Source organism: Schistocerca gregaria, chromosome 3 (assembly GCF_023897955.1).
Source record: "Schistocerca gregaria isolate iqSchGreg1 chromosome 3, iqSchGreg1.2, whole genome shotgun sequence".
Classification (NCBI taxonomy): Eukaryota; Metazoa; Arthropoda; class Insecta; order Orthoptera; family Acrididae; genus Schistocerca; species Schistocerca gregaria.
Genome location: NC_064922.1, coordinates 927,942,719 through 927,950,854, shown reverse-complemented (window position 1 = coordinate 927,950,854; position 8,136 = coordinate 927,942,719).

Below are 8,136 nucleotides of genomic sequence, written 5' to 3'. Positions count from 1 at the left end.
TTAGTAAACAAATTGAAGAAGTCAACTCAAGGGTAGGAACAGTGAGTAATGAAATCAAAAGTATTAAAAGCGAAATTACTGTCATCAATGGCAATATTGCCAATGTACAAGGACAAATTGATGACATTAACGAAAGATTTGACACTGAAGTCATTAAAATTCAAGATCAAATAGAACCCTTAGTCATCACTAAAGTGGATGAAAAGGTATTCGGGATTAAATCCGAAATACAAACAGAATGTATTGCGGAATTTGCACAGATTAAACAATCTGTAACAGAAACAAGTAGAGAATTAACCAAACAGGTTGTTACTTGCGAAAAGAAGTGTGAACGTAACACTTCACAAATACAAGGCAAAATGTATGACTTGGAAAGAAAAATACGATCAGGACCTACACATTTTACTGAAAAAATGCTTTTCAGTAAAATCTTAGAGGGCGAGGAAAAATTCGACCCTGCAAAGAGGCATAACGGATGGCACCCCCTAGATTTTGTGAAGAATTGCGAAAGAAACTTTCCTGAATATTTATCTGACCAGAAAAAATTAATGTGGTAATCAGTGCCTTAACGGGAGAAGCAAAAAGGTGGGGGTTGAATCTGGATACAAACCAGATGTCTTCTGAAAACTTTAAGCAAAAATTTATTGACGAATACTGGTCGGAACAAAAGCAAGACCAGTTGTGGCGTGAGTTTCTAATGGCCAGACTGTATGATACCAGGGCTAGACAAACCATGAAAGAGTTTTGCGAATCGTGGTATAGAAAACTGATACACCTAAAAGCAAGAAGGACTGAAGCCGAGATCGTTTGGGTTCTTTGGCAGAAACTGCCTGAGGATTCTAAACGATATGTTGGGAGTACCCACAAAAGTTTTTCTGCGTTCTCGGAAAGGGTAGAGGATGAAGATCACTGGCGAAGAAATCGCGAATCTCGTCCTCGTAATAATAACAATTATTCGCGCGAAAGCAATGAACAAAACGAACGACCTGAAAACAATAGATATCGTGTAAATACGATTCAAAGAGGTCGTGCGAGAGGCGGGGGAAATTACAGTACGCGCGGCAGAGGGTACATTTCTTGGAATTTCCAAAATAGAGACGAAGTGGAAAACTGAAAACCGCGTGTGTTACGGGCCGGATTCACGCGGAAGCCGGTTTTGGGCCCAAAGAAAAGATGTCAAACCATAAATTCAAGAAAGAGAGATGTAAAATACGGGACAGGAAGGTTAAGGACGCGCCTATGGAAGACGTGCGCGGAGTGATACATAGAGTGGCGTTCCTAGTGTAAAACACGTGACCGTTCGTGCTCGGGTCAGCGCTTGCTGGAGAACCGTACATTGCACTTGGCAGCACACACAAATGGCAGACGTCAGAACAAGGTGGCGGCCGTAGAGAGAAACAGAAGAGGCGGGATCGGACACTTCCTTTGGCCGGTTTCAGTAGCAGACGAATGTAAAACTGAAAATAAAGTTAATATGTCATATTATAGGGATAACTCAATATCGGAATCGTGCGAAAAGACACTATTAAAGAAAGAATGGGAGCCAGAAAAGGCGAGTGGAAAGGAAAATATTTGTACTGTTACTGATGTATGTCAGATAAAAGACATAGATGTGGGGGAAGTTATGATGAATAAAGAGGAAAGGGAGGTAGAATATGCCACGCAAAAGACATGTGTACAATTAACAATAGGTGAAAGTGATGTAAAGGAGGACGTTAGTAAACAAGAAATTATAAGCAGTGCAGACGAAATTATTGTTAATGGAAAAGTGTTTAATGATTTTAATGCAGAAGGGCCTAGTAGGAATTTCCCACGATTACCTGAGAATGATAACAAAGGGGAAAATGAAATGAAGGTTATCGAAGTATATGACGATTATACTAAGTATGAAGTTAAGGCTGAAATCATTCAAAGTGATACAACAGAAGTGCCTGAGTCTCCAAACGATGTGCAGTGTGTAGAAAATGAGTCTAAAAACGAAGTGGCTGAAACATTTAGTGATAATCTGTCTCACTGCTTAAAAGCTGCTTTCTTACTCGAATCTGATAGCAAAATAGAACCTAGTGATAGCTCAGACGAAGGAGAGACGGTAGTGTTATAAACAGACCGACGCACAGATACAAGAGAAGTTCTGTGCCAGACCATATTCAAGTAAACGCGTAGTCCACAGCGAGCAGCGAGAAGAGAATCGTGTCCGGTAACAACAGTGTTAGAGAGAACCAGTCAGACTCTTGAAGTAATCTGCAAGTCCTTGCATACTTTTGTGATCTTTGTCTTCGAACAGTGCAGTGAGAAAGAGCTTCGACTGGACAGTGCTTCGAGTGTAGATGAAGACAATTCATTGTGACCAAGTGCTGTCAAAATTGAAATCTGACAGGCATTTTTACTAAAACTGTTCGAAAACTCCATGTTAAGAAGCAGCTGAGTAGCAATGTGGTGTAGTGCTTATGATACTGAACTCTTGTATGGAGGGTCGAGAGTTCAAAACTCACCTGGACTGTACACTTTTAATTTCTGTATTCGGTTCGAGTACATTCTAGAAGTATCCAAAAATGTCAAGAAACCGTGTTCTGGCAGTGGCAGTTTCCTCCGCCTCTTGTAGGTGCAAGTGTTGAATAAGCCTTCGTTAAGTGAAATTAGTGTTCGTCATTCATCTAATTACACCTTCTTCTACGTGACATTATTCTGGTGGGGGCGCTGGGTTTTGGAACTTGTGATAGCGCACATTATCGACGACACAGTGGCTCCCATCAGCCCACGACAGAGCCGCCGTTTACGTGTCGAGAATCCCGAGTTCGAGCCATATTCTACAGATCGCAATCTACCGGAGACAGAAGAAGAAGGGGACGTTACGATGACAGCAATTGTGTGCAACACACGAGAAATTCTTCCGGGTTCTCTGGTGATGATAGCCAAGATCCAAACAAGTAGCTGGAGGTATATGGGCGTAAAGCCAAATTTAACAAATGGGACGACACCGTGGGTTTGGCTAACGTATTTTTCTACTTGGATGGCACTGCCAAGCAATGGCATGAAAACAGCGAGGAGAAGTTCACAAGCTGGGAAATATTCCTGGCGGAACTGCGCAAGTATTTCGGCGACACACAACGACAGAAGTGCAAGGCTCAAGATAAATTAAAGTGCAGGGGACACCGTCCAGGAGAAACTACAGCATCTTACATTCAAGACGTCTTGGAGGTGTGTAAAACAGTGGATCCTAGAATGAAGGAGGACGACAAGGTTGCATATCTCATGAGGACGTGTATCAAGCCCTACTCCTGAAGGAAGTTTCGACAGCAGACGACTTCATAAAATAGTGACAGTATATCGAGACAGTGCGTCAACAAGAATTACACGCAAGAAATTTGAACGGCTTCCAAATGTCGTGTCGATGTCTGTGATGGAAGAATGAACTGATTTCACAGGTGTGAGAGAGGTGATAGTGAGAGAGGAAGTTCAGAAGGCACTTGGATTGCACGGCGAGCAAGAAACCTAGACGCTTCAAGAGATCTTAAGAGAGGAAGTGGAACAGACATTGAACTCAATCTTTCGTCCTTCAGTTCCCTTTAAAACGGCGAAAAAGTTGAGACCCAGGCGGAGTTGCGTTCCTAGAATGCCACATGAGGAACCTGTTTGGGTAGCATGGAGGACTGAAGTCTGGAGGACCCAGGATAACCAACCAGTAAGTTTCCACTGCGGACATGTGGTGCGCTATTGACGAGAAAGGCGGCGGATATTTGATGACCCCGCTCCGAAAGACAGCAGACCAATCTTCGTCGACGCCAACTCCGGGACGACGAAGATGAACAAAAAGATGTGGGTGCAGGACAACGTAGCTCACGATCACCGCAAGCTAGGACGCTCCCAAACACGCCGATCAAGGTCTCCATCGCCGTTTAGAAGCTCCAGCCGATCACGTAGCCACCACAACCTGGAAAACTAAACGTTCCTTGGAGGTGAGGACGCCGAAGAGAAAAATCCTCCGCCGTCGACCGCTACAAAAATGATAGGAAACTATGTCTATTGGCTGGCCGTGGATGGCCGACCAGCCCAAGCTCTTGTAGACTTTTGAGCATCATATTCAATCATTTTGGAGAAGTCCCGTCGCTAGTTGCAGAAAACCGTATTCGTCGACAGCAAAACATCTCTGTAGAAGGTGGCTAATGGGAAATATGTAAAACCTATAGGAAGATTTACTATTCGTGTGGGTATAAGTGGCCATACACAGCCCTTAGAATTCATCGTCTTACAAGAGTGTAGCCATGACATTCCCGGATGGGACTTTTTAAAGGCTTCTCAGACAATTATAGTGTTCGCTCGACCATTATGCTAGACGAGATGAGATACTGTGGACAGGAAGATGCACATCCGAGTGTGTGGAGACTATGTGTGCTGGAGGAAGTGATTATTCCTGCAGTCAGCGCTAGAAAGGTAACTGTCACGTCTCATGCCATTCATCAACCCACGGATTTGAGGTGGTATGTAAAATAAGCTGAAAGCAAGGGGAAACTACAGCCGTAATTTTTCCCGAGGACATGCAGCTTTACTGTATGATTAAATGATGATGGGATCCTCTTGGGTAAAATATTCCGGAGGTAAAATAGTCCCCCATTCGGATCTCCCGGCGGGGACTACTCAGGAGGATGTCGTTATCAGGAGAAAGAAAACTGGCGTTCTACGGATCGGAGCGTGGAATGTCAGATCCCTTAATCGAGCAGGTAGGTTAGGAAATTTAAAAAGGGAAATGGATAGGTTAAAGTTAGATATAGTGGGAATTAGTGAAGTTCGGTGGCAGGAGGAACAAGACTTCTGGTCAGGTGATTACAGGGTTATAAACACAAAATCAAATAGGGGTAATGCAGGAGTAGGTTTAATAATGAATAGGAAAATAGGAATGCGGGTAAGCTACTACAAACAGCATAGTGAACGCATTATTGTGGCCAAGATAGATACGAAGCCCACACCTACTACAGTAGTACAAGTTTATATGCCAACTAGCTCTGCAGATGACGAAGAAATTGAAGAAATGTACGATGAAATAAAAGAAATTATTCAGATAGTGAAGGGAGACGAAAATTTAATAGTAATGGGTGACTGGAATTCGAGTGTAGGAAAAGGGAGAGAAGGAAACATAGTAGGTGAATATGGATTGGGGCTAAGAAATGAAAGAGGAAGCCGCCTAGTAGAATTTTGTACAGAGCACAACTTAGTCATAGGTAACACTTGGTTTAAGAATCATGAAAGAAGGTTGTATACGTGGAAGAACCCTGGAGATACTAAAAGGTATCAGATAGATTATATAATGGTAAGACAGAGATTTAGGAACCAGGTTTTAAGTTGTAAGACATTTCCAGGGGCAGATGTGGACTCTGACCACAATCTATTGGTTATGACCTGTAGATTAAAACTGAAGAAACTGCAAAAATGTGGGAAATTAAGGAGATGGAACCTGGATAAACTGAAAGAACCAGAGGTTGTACAGAGTTTCAGGGAGAGCATAAGGGAACAATTGACAGGAATAGGGGAAAGAAATACAGTAGAAGAAGAATGGGTAGCTCTGAGGGATGAAGTAGTGAAGGCAGCAGAGAATAAAGTAGGTAAAAAGACGAGGGCTAGTAGAAATCCTTGGGTAACAGAAGAAATATTGAATTTAATTGATGAAAGGAGAAAATATAAAAATGCAGTAAATGAAGCAGGCAAAAAGGAATACAAACGTCTCAAAAATGAGATCGAGAGGAAGTGCAAAATGGCTAAACAGGGATGGCTAGAGGATAAATGTAAGGATGTAGAGGCTTATCTCACTAGGGGTAAGATAGATACTGCCTACAGGAAAATTAAAGAGACCTTTGGAGAGAAGAGAACCACGTGTATGAATGTCAAGAGCTCAGATGGCAACCCAGTTCTAAGCAAAGAAGGGAAGGCAGAAAGGTGGAAGGAGTATATAGAAGGTTTATACAAGGGTGATGTACTTGAGGACAATATTATGGAAATGGAAGAGGATGTAGATGAAGACGAAATGGGTGATACGATATTGCGTGAAGAGTTTGACAGAGCACTGAAAGACCTGAGTCGAAACAAGGCCCCCGGAGTAGACAACATTCCATTAGAACTACTGACGGCCTTGGGAGAGCCAGTCATGACAAAACTCTACCAGCTGGTGAGCAAGATGTATGAGACAGGCCAAATACCCTCAGACTTCAAGAAGAATATAATAATTCCAATCCCAAAGAAAGCAGGTGCTGACAGATGCGAAAATTACCGAACTATCAGTTTAATAAGTCACAGCTGCAAAATACTAACGCGAATTCTTTACAGACGAATGGAAAAACTGGTAGATGCGGACCTCGGGGAGGATCAGTTTGGATTCCGTCGAAATGTTGGAACACGTGAGGCAATACTGACCTTACGACTTATCTTAGAAGAAAGATTAAGAAAAGGCAAACCTACGTTTCTAGCATTTGTAGACTTAGAGAAAGCTTTTGACAATGTTGACTGGAATACTCTTTTTCAAATTCTAAAGGTGGCAGGGGTAAAATACAGGGAGCGAAAGGCTATTTACAATTTGTACAGAAACCAGATGGCAGTCATAAGAGTCGAGGGGCATGAAAGGGAAGCGGTGGTTGGCAAAGGAGTGAGACAGGGTTGTAGCCTCTCCCCGATGTTATTCAATCTGTATATTGAGCAAGCAGTAAAGGAAACAAAAGAAAAATTTGGAGTAGGTATTGAAATTGATGGAGACGAAGTAAAAACTTTGAGGTTCGCCGATGACATTGTAATTCTGTCAGAGACGGCAAAGGACTTGGAAGAGCAGTTGAACGGAATGGACAGTGTCTTGAAAGGAGGATATAAGATGAACATCAACAAAAGCAAAACGAGGATAATGGAATGTAGTCAAATTAAATCGGGTGATGCTGAGGGAATTAGATTAGGAAATGAGACACTTAAAGTAGTAAAGGAGTTTTGCTATTTAGGAAGTAAAATAACTGATGATGGTCGAAGTAGAGAGGATATAAAATGTAGACTGGCAATGGCAAGGAAAGCGTTTCTGAAGAAGAGAAATTTGTTAACATCGAATATAGATTTAAGTGTCAGGAAGTCATTTCTGAAAATATTTGTTTGGAGTGTAGCCATGTATGGAAGTGAAACATGGACGATAACTAGTTTGGACAAGAAGAGAATAGAAGCTTTCGAAATGTGGTGCTACAGAAGAATACTGAAGATAAGGTGGATAGATCACGTAACTAATGAGGAGGTTTTGAATAGGATTGGGGAGAAGAGAAGTTTGTGGCACAACTTGACTAGAAGAAGGGATCGGTTGGTAGGACATGTTTTGAGGCATCAAGGGATCACAAATTTAGCATTGGAGGGCAGTGTGGAGGGTAAAAATCGTAGAGGGAGACCGAGAGATGAGTACACTAAGCAGATTCAGAAGGATGTAGGTTGCAGTAGGTACTGGGAGATGAAGAAGCTTGCACAGGATAGAGTAGAATGGAGAGCTGCATCAAACCAGTCTCAGGACTGAAGACCACAACAACAACAACAGTTGAAATAAGCACACCATTGAAGAATAACTTGGTCATCTCAACCTCTGTCTTCTTGTTTAAGAACGGATTCGGTGAATTGTGAATAGTTAACAGTCGCTGAGAACTGCAGATCCTCCCAAGACCCATGTGCGTAGCAAACCCTGAGCCGTTAATTGAAGAACAGCTGAGCGTCACAGAAACCTCCCATGCCAGGTCTGTGGGCGAAATTAGCGCTGCCACTACGAGACAACATCTTCTGGCTCGACTATCACCAAATCTCACTGAGGAACAACAGAAGAGGCCACTTGCCAACCTTCAAGAGTTCTCTGAGTGCTTCAATTCACAGGTGCAGGGAAAATTAGACAAATCGGCGGTGAAGCACCGGGTTAGCACTGGAGACCATCAACCAGCAAGCCAGAGAGCATACCGTGTGTCAGCAACGGAACGTCGAATAATTCGCGACGAGGTAGAGAAAATGATGAAGAATGACATCATTCAGCCTTCGCAGGGCCCACTGTCGTCACCAGTGGTTCTCGTCAGGAAGAAAGGTGGCATTTGGCGCTTAAGTGTTGATTACAGGAAGCTTAGTAAGATAACTAAACATGACGTTTAC